General features: G+C 50.5%; 1 protein-coding gene across 4 annotated transcripts in view; it reads right to left on the reverse strand.

The window, feature by feature from the left end:
* The window catches only part of ZNF423 (zinc finger protein 423), a 343,660-nt gene that overhangs the window by 40,161 nt on the left and 291,251 nt on the right, over positions 1 to 12,248 (reverse strand). The window lies entirely within an intron of this gene.

Below are 12,248 nucleotides of genomic sequence, written 5' to 3' on the forward strand. Positions count from 1 at the left end.
ATAAATGCCAGTTACCAGACACCAATGGTCGCCCCAGACTCTCAGGATCGATGGCTTATAAAAGCTGTTCTTGCCTTTAGGAACTTGCTTTTTGGATCCTCAGAAGATGGCCTGGTCCAGGAGCACGGGCACCAAAGGGGTCCCTCAACGGACAGAAGAGGAAAGGAAGCTTAGAGGGCAGGGCCTTCCCAGGAGGTGGCGAGGGAGGAGGGAGTGGGGGCCCATGCTGGTCACCACAAGCAGCCCTCTCTGGTTTTAGAAAATACCAAAAAGGCCGCAGAACTTGAGACCTGGGACCCAGCAAGCTACTCTCTGTTCCTCGATCACCCCAAGATTTCCAGTAAGAAGGAGAGCAGGCAGACCCACCCTCCATGTTTCCATGATTGAGCTGAGCGGGCCCCCTTGTTGGTGCCGATGCCAGCTCCAGGTGACAGGGGCACTGGGGACTTTCCCCAGGTGAAGTGAAGATGCAGGGCCCTCAGTGACACAGTCAAGGCCAGCCCTGGGCTTTGGCGTCGTCCCTGCCACAGCATCCCTGCAAACAGAAGGAGCTGCAGAGGGTGCATGGGCTGCTTGGCTGAGCTGAAATCCCCTGTCACCAGCTGGGGTAATGAACTTCATCAGACTTCAATCCCACAGCACCAGGCCCACCCCAAGGACCAGCTGCAGTAAAGACCCTTGAGGTCCCGGGGCCCAGGCTCGGTCCCATGCAGGGCACATGGCGATGAGGAAGGGGAGGGGCCCAGAGCCCAGCGCTCAGCCAGGCCAACGAGAAGGCAAGAGGACCCTGGGAGAGGACCCCACTGACGCCACCCCCATAAATAACTAACTGGAAATAGACACCAAACAGGTAATAGAAACACAGGCTGACGGGGAACTCCGTCCTTTGTTCTCTATAAAGAACAAAGACCTTTTGGCAAGAAGAGCGCAGGCAGATAATGATATCGGGGCAGCCAGATCAGGCTGTTTATCTACTGATGTGTCACTAAATACCACAGGACATGAACCGAGGTAAGCCGAGGGGAGAGGGGAAGGGTGACATCTGGGCTGGGGTTGACAAGGGGCAAAGGAGGACACAGGTCCGAGCGGGGCTCCTTCACCAGCGGCCAGGCAGAAAGCCTGGACCCTGTAAGCGGGGGCACGGGCCGAACTTGGGACCCCCAGCCCCCTAGGTCCTGACTGCCCTGGAGGATCTACATCCCCGTTGGGCAAGATGTGGTCCTGGCATCACCTGGGAGCTGGTCAGAAATGCAGAACCTCAACCCCCACCCCCAGACGTGCAGAATGAAAACCTGCATTTTAAAGGCACCCCAATGATCTGAGTGTGCATTCAAGTTTAAGGAGCTCTGAGCTCTATGACAGGGTTTCTGAGGATGCTGACTCCTTGGAACCCTGTTGTCATGAAGCTGTAGGTTTGTAAGCATCACACTGCAGCTCTCACCAGGACAGTATGTTGCAGACCTCTAAAAAGGAGGAAAGTTTTCCAAAGTTGCTTTTGGTCCACGCTTTACAGAAGGCTGAGAAATCCTCAACAATGGGAAACACTTTCCTGCTATCATGACTGGGATGAAAACGATGTGGGTGAATTTGGAGGGGAGACTCTGGGGTAGGTGGGTGGCTGACAGAACCCCGGCTACCTCAGCACCCCCATGGCTGCAGATGCCCCAATGCCAGGGTGCTCCAGGCTGCCCAGCGCCTCCCATCACTCCAGAACATGCAACCAGGGCTTGAAGGCATGAAGGCATGCCTTGCCACAACTGCCCCCATTTTGGGCCCCCATTTTCTTAATTAATCCTGGAGGATGGGCTGTGCCCTTTCTCCTCCCCTCAGGGGCACCTTTCCAGGCCTCTCTGGCCAGGAGGGACCCATCCCACGGTCCCTCGTGTTTCAGAAAGGCTTATAAATGAGCTCTGGCAGTCTGAATCGGGGCCCCACGGGGGACCCGGCGCCTCTTCAAAACAGAGCCTAGACAATTAGGCAGTCTGAGTTTTGAAAGGCTTGGGATTGATGGCGTGGACAGTAAAAATATCACCTGGGGAGCTGGGTGTAGTCCTCTGAGGGTTGCCTGAGGTCAGTTGCCATGGCAACCGAGAATGAGCTCAACCTTGTAACTGACCCTTATCTTTTTTTGATCTGTGGGCCACTTGGGGCCAAGGCTTGAAATCAACTGGAAAATAATCCGGTCACATATCAGAAAGAAAACTATTTATACTTATTTACCCAGGTACCCACCAACATCCCCCTTCAACAAGGATGCTGACGCCACAATAAACTGATGGGGCATGTTCAAACAGAGGCTACCGGATGGTAGAAAAAGGGGAGGCTGAACTCCCCATCTTGGCAGAAGGAACCTCTGTCCACGTGCTGGCAGGCGGACGCTGGTGGAAAGGGTTACCCCCTCCCCAGCGCTGCAGGTCATCCACGCTGGAAGCGTTGGACCCTCTTGCCATCCAGTAAAAGTCCACCAAAGGAGTGGGACTCCTAGATTTCTCCTCTCATCTGCTACTCAGGCATGTCATTTCAGCCTGGCTAGGTCACTAGGCTGCCTGGCTTTATTCCAGGGTCAGAAGAGGCCTGTTCCTGGCCTCAAGGCTAGACAGGAATACTGGGTAGTTGTGCATTGCTTTCTGCACCTAGGGGGGGTGTCTACATGGGGTCTGGGGAAAATAGGCTGAGCGGGGGACAGCTACAGGCCCTCCCTCCTCGCCCACGCCCCGGACAGACTGGCTGGCTCAGTCGCCTGTGCACCCACCCCAGGGTTCCCGTGGCAAGACGGCCATCTGGCCAGGGCTCGTCTCCAGGACACTGCTATCCCACATTGCAAGTGCTCACTCACTCTCTCCTCCTCCAAAGCTCATATCAGAAGACTCCAGATGGTTCCACTGACCGACTGCTCCCAGGAGCCAGGTCAGATGGATCTTAGCTCAGGGTCAGATAAGCCTGAGCATGATTCTGGGTAAACTGCCCTTGAAATTTCCCATCACAGCCGACAGGACACTTGAGCTGACTTCCTCTCACCCACCCTTGTTTCGTCAAGATGCTCTTCTTTTGGGACAGGGGGAACACAGTTGCAAACCAGGCAGCTTGGAGGATATTCCTGGCTCCCATCAGACCTACAGGGTGACTCTGGGCTGAGCACGTTCCCTCCAGGCCTTAGTTTCCTCATCTGTGAAATGGGGAGAAAATTGCCTCCCTCACAGGGCTGCTATAAAGACTAAAGAAGGAGCAGGATTAAAACACCACTGCCAGCGCTACCTACTATCACTGCTATAGGTCTTTCCCATTCAATTTGACACTGAAACTCCATGCCCAGGGTCCTGTAACACAAGCCCTCTGCCAGGGTCACTGGGACGAGGAATCCACCTCCACTGAATCTATAAAGAGCCATTCAGTTCAGTTCAGTCGCTCAGTCATGTCCGACTCTTTGCGACCCCATGAATCGCAGCACACCAGGCCTCCCTGTCCATCACAAACTCCCGGAGTTTACTCAGACTCATGCCCATCGAGTCGGTGATGCCATCCAGCCATCTCACCCTCTGTCGTCCCCTTCTCCTCCTGCCCCCAATCCCTCCAAGCATCAGGGTCTTTTCCAATGAGTCAACTCTTCACATGAGGTGGCCAAAGTATTGGAGTTTCAGCTTCAGCATCAGTCCTTCCAGTGAACACCCAGGACTGATCTGCTTTAGGATGGACTGGTTGGATCTCCTTGCAGTCCAAGGGACTCTCAAGAGTCTTCTCCAACACCACAGTTCAAAAGCATCAATTTTTCAGCACACAGCATTCTTCACAGTCCAACTCTCGCATCCATACATGACCACTGGAAAAACCATAGCCTTGACCAGACGGACCTTTGTTGGCAAAGTAATGTCTCTGCTTTTAAAATGCTATCTAGGTTGGTCATCACTTTCCTTTCAAGGAGTAAGAGTCTTTTAATTTCATGGCTGCAGTCACCATCCGCAGTGATTTTGGAACCCAAAAAAATAAAGTCTGACACTGTTTCCACTGTCTCCCCATCTATTTCCCATGAGGTGATGGGACCAGATGCCATGATCTTAGTTTTCTGAATGCTGAGCTTTAAGCCAACTTTTTCACTCTCCTCTTTCACTTTCATCAAGAGGCTTTCTAGTTCCTCTTCACTTTCTGCCATAAGGGTGGTGTCATCTGCATATCTGAGGTTATTGATATTTCTCCCGGCAATCTTGATTTCAGCTTGTGCTTCTTCCAGCCCAGCATTTCTCATGATGTACTCTTCATATAAGTTAAATAAACAGGGTGACAATATACAGCCTTGATGTACTCCTTTTCCTATTTGGAACCAGTCTGTTGTTCCATGTCCAGTTCTAACTGTTGCTTCCTGACCTGCATACAGGTTTCTCAAGAGGTGGGTCAGGTGGTCTGGTATTCCCATCTCCTTCAGAATTTTCCACAGTTTATTGTGATCCACACAGTCGAAGGCTTTGGCGTAGTCAATAAAGCAGAAATAGATGTTTTTCTGGAACTCTCTTGCTTTTTCGATGATCCAGCGGATATTGGCAATTTGATCTCTGGTTCCTCTGCCTTTTCTAAAACCAGATTGAACATCTGGAAGTTCTCGGTTCATGTATTGCTGAAGCCTGGCTTGGAGAATTTTGAGCATTACTTTACTAGCGTGTGAGATGAGTGCAATTGTGCGGTAGTTTGAGCATTCTTTGGGATTGCCTTTCTTAGGGATTGGAATGAAAACTGACCTTTTCCAGTCCTGTGGCCACTGCTGAGTTTTCCAAATTTGCTGGCACATTGAGTGCAGCACTTTCACAGCGTCATCTTTCAGGATTTGAAATAGCTCAACTGGAATTCCATCACATCCACTAGCTTTGTTCGTAGTGATGCTTTCTAAGGCCCACTTGACTTCACATTCCAGGATGTCTGGCTCTAGGTGAGTGATCACACCATCGTGATTATCTGGGTTGTGAAGATCTTTTTTGTACAGTTCTTCTGTGTATTCTTGCCACCTCTTCTTAATATCTTCTGCTTCTGTTAGGTCCATAACATTTCTGTCCTTTATTGAGCCCATTTTTGCATGAAATATTCCCTTGGTATCTCTAATTTTCTTGAAGAGATCTCTAGTCTGTCCCATTCTGTTGTTTTCCTCTATTTCTTTACATTGATTGCCGAGGAAGGCTTTCTTATCTCTCCTGATTATTCTTTGGAAGTCTGCATTCAAATGGGAATATCTTTGCTTTTCTCCTTTGCTTTTAGCTTCTCTTTGTTTCACAGCTATTTGTAAGGCCTCCTCAGACAACCATTTTGCCTTTTCACATTTCTTTTCCATGGGTATGGTCTTGATCCGTCTCCTGTACAATGTCATGAACCTCTGTCCATAGTTTATCAGGCTCTCTATCAGATCTAGTCCCTTAAATCTATTTCTCACTTCCACTGTATAGTCATAAGAGATTTGATTTAGGTCATACCTGAATGGTCTAGTGGTTACCCCTACTCTCTTCAGTTTAAGTCTGAATTTGGCAATCAGGAGTTCATGATCTGAGCCACAGTCAGCTGCCGGTCTTGTTTTTGGTGACTGTATAGAGCTTCTCCATCTTTGGCTGCAAAGAATATAATCAATCTGATTTCAGTGTTGACCATCTGGTGATGTCCACGTATAGAGTCTTCTCTTGTATTGTTGGAAGAGGGTGTTTGCTATGACCAGTGCGTTCTCTTGGCAAAACTCAATTAACCTTTGCCCTGCTTCATTCCGTACTCCAAGGCCAAATTTGCCTGTTACTCCAGGTGTTTCTTGACTTCCTACTTTTGCATTCCAGTCCCCTATAATGAAAAGGACATCTTTTTTGGGTGGTATTTCTAAAAGGTCTTGTAGGTCTTCATAGAACCGTTCAACTTCAGCTTCTTTGGCATTACTGGTTGGGGCATAGGCTTGATTACCATGATATTGAATGGTTTGCCTTGGAAATGAACAGAGATCATTCTGTCGTTTTTGAGATTGCATCCAAGTACTGCATTTCGGACTCTCTTGTTGACCATGATGGCTACTCCATTTCTTCTACGGGATTCCTGCCCACAGTAGTAGATATAACGGTCATCTGAGTTAAATTCACCCATTCCAGTACATTTTAGTTTGCTGATTCCTAGAATGTCGACGTTCACTCTTGCCATCTCCTGTTTGACCACTTCCAATTTGCCTTGATTCATGGACCTAACATTCCAGGTTCCTATGCAATATTGCTCTTTACAGCATTGGACCTTGCTTCTATCACCAGTCATATCCACAACTGGGCATTGTTTTTGCTTTGGCTCCATCCTTTCATTCTTTCTGGAGTTATTTCTCCGTTGATCTCCAGTAGCATATTGGGCACCTACCGACCTGGGGAGTTTCTCTTTCAGTATCCTATCATTTTGCCTTCTCATACTGTTCATGGGGTTCTCAAGGCAAGAATACTGAAGTGGTTTGCCATTCCCTTCTCCAGTGGACCACATTCTGTCATTAAGCACCTGGCAAGTAGCAGGTATGCAATCTATGTTACATCCACTCACAAAATGCCTCTGGGCCAATTTTCCTTGTCTCTATCCTTTTCTGCCTCCACACCACTCCCCATATTTGTGACTGAAAAAGCTGTGTTCAGACTCAAACTCTTCTGTTCAACTGTGGCTCACTGTGACTTTCTGCTTCCAGCCTTAGGAGTTCACCCCGCCACCCCTCGAATGCTCCTGCTACCAGAGTTTCTTCCTGGTTCTTCTAGTTCCTCTGTTGTAAAACTCAATGGGATATCTATGGAGATCAAAGTGGAGCCAGAGACGAGGACATGACTCAGGTTCAGGTGACCCCCCTCCCCACGGAATGGTCAGCCCTTCCTCATAGCTGGGCTCCAGCAGAGAGCTCCCCAAGGGCCCCAGTGCTCCAAGCAAGAATCTCAGACAGAGCCTGGCCCAGCTGGACTATATCCTTGATGGAAGGAGGTGCCTTCCAGGGCTAGGATCTGCTTCCAAGCTGCTAGGGAACCCAGCCCTGGATGTTTAATGAGAAAACACACCACCTTTGTAAACTGTCTCTGCTTGCAAACTTCTTTGGCAAAAAAGTCACCAACCAGGCCCTGGATAGGTACTCCAAGAGACCAGAGGTGATGATCTCAGTTACTTTAAGGAAAAAAAAAGTGAAGAAGTGAAAAGTGTTAGTCACTCATTCGTATCTGACTATTTGTGAACCCATGGACTGTAGCCCGCCAGGCTCTTCTGTCCATGGGATTGTCCAGGCAAGAATGCTGGAGTGGGTAGCCAACCCCTTCTCCAGGGGATCTTGCTGGCCAAGGGATTGAACCCAGATCTCCTGCACTGCAGGCAGATTCTTTTTACTCTCTGAGCCACCAGGGAAAGACACTTTAAGGAAAGAGAGCCAATAAAACAGTGAATGATTAAATCAACCACAGACCAATAAGAACTCAAGGGAGAGAGAACTCTTGGAGTTCTGAAGAATTCAAACTTCTAGAACTTGAGACTTTAAGGGCTTGAAACATCCTACCAGTGAAGACATTTCATGGCCCGTCTCACACCCTGCCCCTACCTGCGAAAGACCAAGATGCTCAGAAAATGAAGATTCGGCTACATTGTCCGGGGACCCACTAGGTAAAAACAAATAGCTTATTCTTCTTAACACACAAAACACCTATTGATGTATATCCCTGATCTTCAGATTCAAGTTTTCTACAACAAGGCAACTGCTTAAAAATCCATCATGCTAATAATCCTCAGATTAATGGCCTCTAATAACATACAATTAACGTGACAGGCAGGCTGCAAAACCTTTATTGTCACCGACCCTGCCAGGGACACATGAATTACCCATGCTTCCACAACAAGGGTTTCCTCTGTAGCTGACATTGTTTTTTCCCCTACCGAGATCATTTTTTAAAATGAACAGCAATGTGTCAAAAAACCAGACAGCTACACACGTGCACACAAACCCAGGGCACCCATGCAGAAGGCAGGTATCGCCATTTGTAAAAAAGTTTTCCATCCAGGTAGACACGGAATTGCCCCTGCAGCTCCTCATACATAAAGCAAGAAGACCTAGTGCTCAGCCTGGAAACTGCAATTCACCACTTCCTCCCCTCTGACCATATTAGCCAGGCATCTCTCACCCTCAGCAACATTCTGGGTGGGAAAAAAAAGGCAGAGTAGACAAGAGTAGAAAATAACGACTGATGGCTATTGCAAAGTTTTCAAAAGTATGCATCTGCTAGATGTGAGGTGTCTAAAACAGCCGTTACTAGGCACAAGTAAATTTAAATTCTGCAGTTCCAGTGCTCAGAAGCCATGTGGTCAGCCAGCATCTACCAGCGCTGTGCAGACAGCAAGCGGGACGAGGGCAGGGGCTCTCTGTCTTGTTCGACACTGTAATTCCAGAACTGACAAAAGCGTGTGGCACACAGCAGAAGCTTGATAAATATTTATTGAGTTGTGATGTGTGCATTCGCAAATGTAAAGAATGCAGTCCCTTTTGCCCGACAGCGTTTATTAGGACTGCCCTGCATAGCAAATGCTCAAGGTGTGAACTTCTCTGACCTTCCAACTTAAACCTCCACTGGGTCAGGTTCCCTGGGGCAGATAAGAAGCTAGTGAATGCAGGAATGTTTGCGATAAGAATACAGTGAATGCAGGAAACTTGGAGAGAGAGTCACGAGGTTTCCCTGAAGGGCACAGCCCAGATAAGTGGGTAACTTTGGACCCATAGGTTGTGAGGCAGGTCACTAACCAGCGGTCACTAGCTCATCAGAGGCCCATCTGGCATCGCACCACTGAGCAACCCGCACCCCCTGCACCCTACGTCTCCCTGGGTCTCCCCAGGAAGCCACAGAATGTCAGTCAACAGAGGACACCTGAATGCCCGATGCAGAGATTTCTCACCTTCACACTGGCTCAGCCCTGCTGCTCGGGAAGGAAGTGACTGCTCAAGATGGTAGTCCTTAACCGACTGCTGTGTGGTTTCCTGCCTCTGCTTCTACAGGCGGCATCCCAAAGAACCGGGTTTTTGTTGTGACCCGAGTAAAATGTAAACTGGACATTCAAAGGCCATGTGGAATAAATAATTGCATTCAAATCGACAGTCCATCACCTCGTCACGTGTTCCTGTATCACACCAGCAGTGAGCCACGCTGGGGGAGCAGTCCTGTCTTCAGTCGGGCTGAGAAGCCTGAGGAGATGGCTGAGCTCAGGAGTCGCAGCCTGGCCTGGTTCTCTTAGGTGGGACTTCCCTCTGGCCCACTCTCCTCCCCACTCTCTCTCTTCAACCATCAACAGCAAAATAGCACTTTGCTGAGGGGAGCACAGCACCCCTGCCTTTCTTTCTCTCCCCAACAGACCCAGACAGAGATTAAACGAGGCCTACTGGATCCTCCAGGCTCATATTTGACATTAACGTGGCTTTCTTCAGCTCCCAGAGCTGAGGCTCCCACACAGTCATCTGGGATGGTTTGGGGCCAGCACCCCAAGACCAGATGGGGGTCCAACATCTTTAGGCAGCTTACGAGCCACGGCCCAGCTCCCAGAGGCCAGCCAATCTGCCTCTGTCCACCACCTGGCCGTGCCTTCCCCGGCCCGCCAGGCCTCCGAAGCCTGGGGTCTGCTCCCATCCCAGCCACCACCCCAAGCCCCAGAGGGCAGCTAACTGACAGCGCCTGATGCCCCTTCATCAGAAGAGCAGGGGACGGGGTGGGGGGCAGCCTGTGTGGGCGGAGGAAGCAGGCAAGCTGCTGAGAGGTTGGGGAGCGGGGGTGGGGGCCGCCCCCACGCAGCCCTGCACTCTCCTCGCTGGCCCAGCAAGCGGAACAGCTGCCATTAAGCCGTGATGAGAGGCAGGCAGCCCGAGGCCCACGCACCTCGGCAGGAGAACGCCCCTCCGTACGGCTCTGGCTGGCGTCTAGCCTTTTTGCTTCTTGGAAAAGACAGCTTCATAGACACCCTCGTAAAAAAAGAAAAAAAGCACATCAACGCCTGGCAATTCACCCTTTGCTCCCTGCCCCCTGCCCCAGCTCACCATGCTTCTCCCAGTTTGATCCCACCCCACACACGCTGACCGGATAACCCTCCCCAGGCTCGACGGCCATCACTTCACCCCCTTCCTCGAGAGCATGCGGTGGCTCTCTTTCTCCCAGGGAAAGATCAACAGCCCAGGAGACAGCCCACCTAACCAGCACCCTATTTCCAGCCACACCCACCCCTCTGCCTCACAGGCCTCCTCACCCTCGGGGCCTGGCTCATTTCTGACTCTGCACCTTTATTCAAACATTTTGTGCTTTGTCTCTGTCCTTCGAACCACAATTTCCAAGAGCAAGTCTATGCTGGCATTTGAGTCTCTGGTTCCACTTGGACCAAACCTCATCCATAGTTTTGTCAAATAAAAAACGGTCTTTCCAAAAATTCATTTTGCGTAAGCTAACTTGACTTCCTGTCACTTGCAACCCAAAGTTCTGGCCAATAAATTCTCTGTGGATGAAAACAGTAATTCTTTCACTTGTCTGCTTGTTTCTATTGGGCCAAACATCAGGTGCTGGATTAATGCTAACACTTCGGTTGGCTGATAGATTCGTACCCGCCGCCCCTGCCCCCAGGGCTCTGGACCCCTCCCTGGAGCTCGCAGGCTGGGGGTTCGAGTGCCCAATGCTGTCCCAGACGTAGGAGCTCAGACACATGGCCCTGGGCCCACAGATGTCCTCTACGTGCCTAGGATCTAGTTCCCCAAGTATCTTCATGGTGACAGAGCAGGACCCAGTCTGCCCTCTGACCCCCACCCCCACCCTAAGAAAAGTGCTGTTCCCAGGGCTGGACACGGTCCTCACTTGCAGACTCGGTGTACTCAGCCAGCACAGCACCTAGAGAGAAGTCTAGCTTCAGAGTCAGTGTTCGAACACCCCGGCTGCCTCCCATCAGCTGTGGGGACTTGGATGAGTGACCGAACGTCCCAGAGCCACTGTCATCCCACCTGTGAAAGGGGGATCGTCATAGTACTGGCCTCACTGGGCTGTTATCACGGTGAACGGGCCTCAAAGCGCCAGTGTTATCATTATTATTACCACCACCATCGCTATTGTTGACTGTGTCAGGTGCTGGGTGAGGCACTGGGCTTACAGGTCAGTGAGACTCTCTGGGGCCTCCAGGTTGGCTTAGGGGTGAGGAGCTTGGGAGGTCTGGTAAAGGGACCTGGCGTGTGTGATGATGCAGTCACCCAGAAACCCTGAAAACACCCCAATCGAGTCCTAAAGAGGACCCCTGGGATGGGGGCAGAGGAGCTCTAAGGGAGACAGATGGTTGGCAGCCTCCGTAGCTGGAGGAGCCAGCAGGAGTCGGATGCCCCATGGCCCGGCAGGCCGGTACCAGAGCCCTGGATCTTCCTTACAGGTGGCATCACAGCCCCACCGACCCAGCGCCCAGGATGCCAGAGCCACTCCACCAGAGGGCAGAGGCTCGGTGTGCGAACACAAGGGTGCCCCTGCCATTGAAAGGTTTGGTCCGGTAAGATGACACCTCCATCCCCACCGGGCTTGGAGACACACACACACCCCCCTCCAGAACCCATTTCCAGTTCCCACAAATCAAACGAGCTCTCAATACAGAACCTCCCACTACAGCAAAGGCCATAGCCCTAATTCCACTCACAACGTTAACCTCAGAATCTGGGAGTTGGGGGAGAGGCAAGAAATCCAAAGCCCGTATCTCCACCCTCACCTCACCCTTTAATCACACCCTGAATATACAGAGGCCCAACATAACGACAATTCTGAAACCACTAGCCGGAGTCTAGCAAAGTACCTTGAATTCTGGCCTCAAAATCAAGAGCATGTCTCCAACAGGACACTGCCTGGCCTGTCCGAGCCTCCCTCCGATGGCTCCCTTCTCCTTGTCCGGAGCTGAGAAAAGCAGGACGCCCACACGCCTGTGGGGGGCCGTGTATGTGTCAGCGTTAACAGTTGCTGGTGCCCGACACATTCAGGTTTTGCTTTTTGGAGCCTTCTGGATTTTTTCCCCTGAGTTATTTTTGATCCCCAGTTGACTGAATCCATGGAACCCATAGATACAGAGGGTCAGTCTAGTTTTTCTGCAATAAGCATGGACAGCTCTTGTGATAAATAGAATAAAAGCTTCTTTAATTAAAAAAATTTTAAACTATACTGATTAATGATTAAGACAACGGTGGCAATAACAGCGTGCCCTCTCTGGCCCCTGGGTCCCCATTTATGAGCTAGGGTGGACCGGAGATTTCC

The sequence above is a fragment of the Cervus elaphus genome, chromosome 4 (genome assembly GCF_910594005.1).
Source record: "Cervus elaphus chromosome 4, mCerEla1.1, whole genome shotgun sequence".
Classification (NCBI taxonomy): Eukaryota; Metazoa; Chordata; class Mammalia; order Artiodactyla; family Cervidae; genus Cervus; species Cervus elaphus.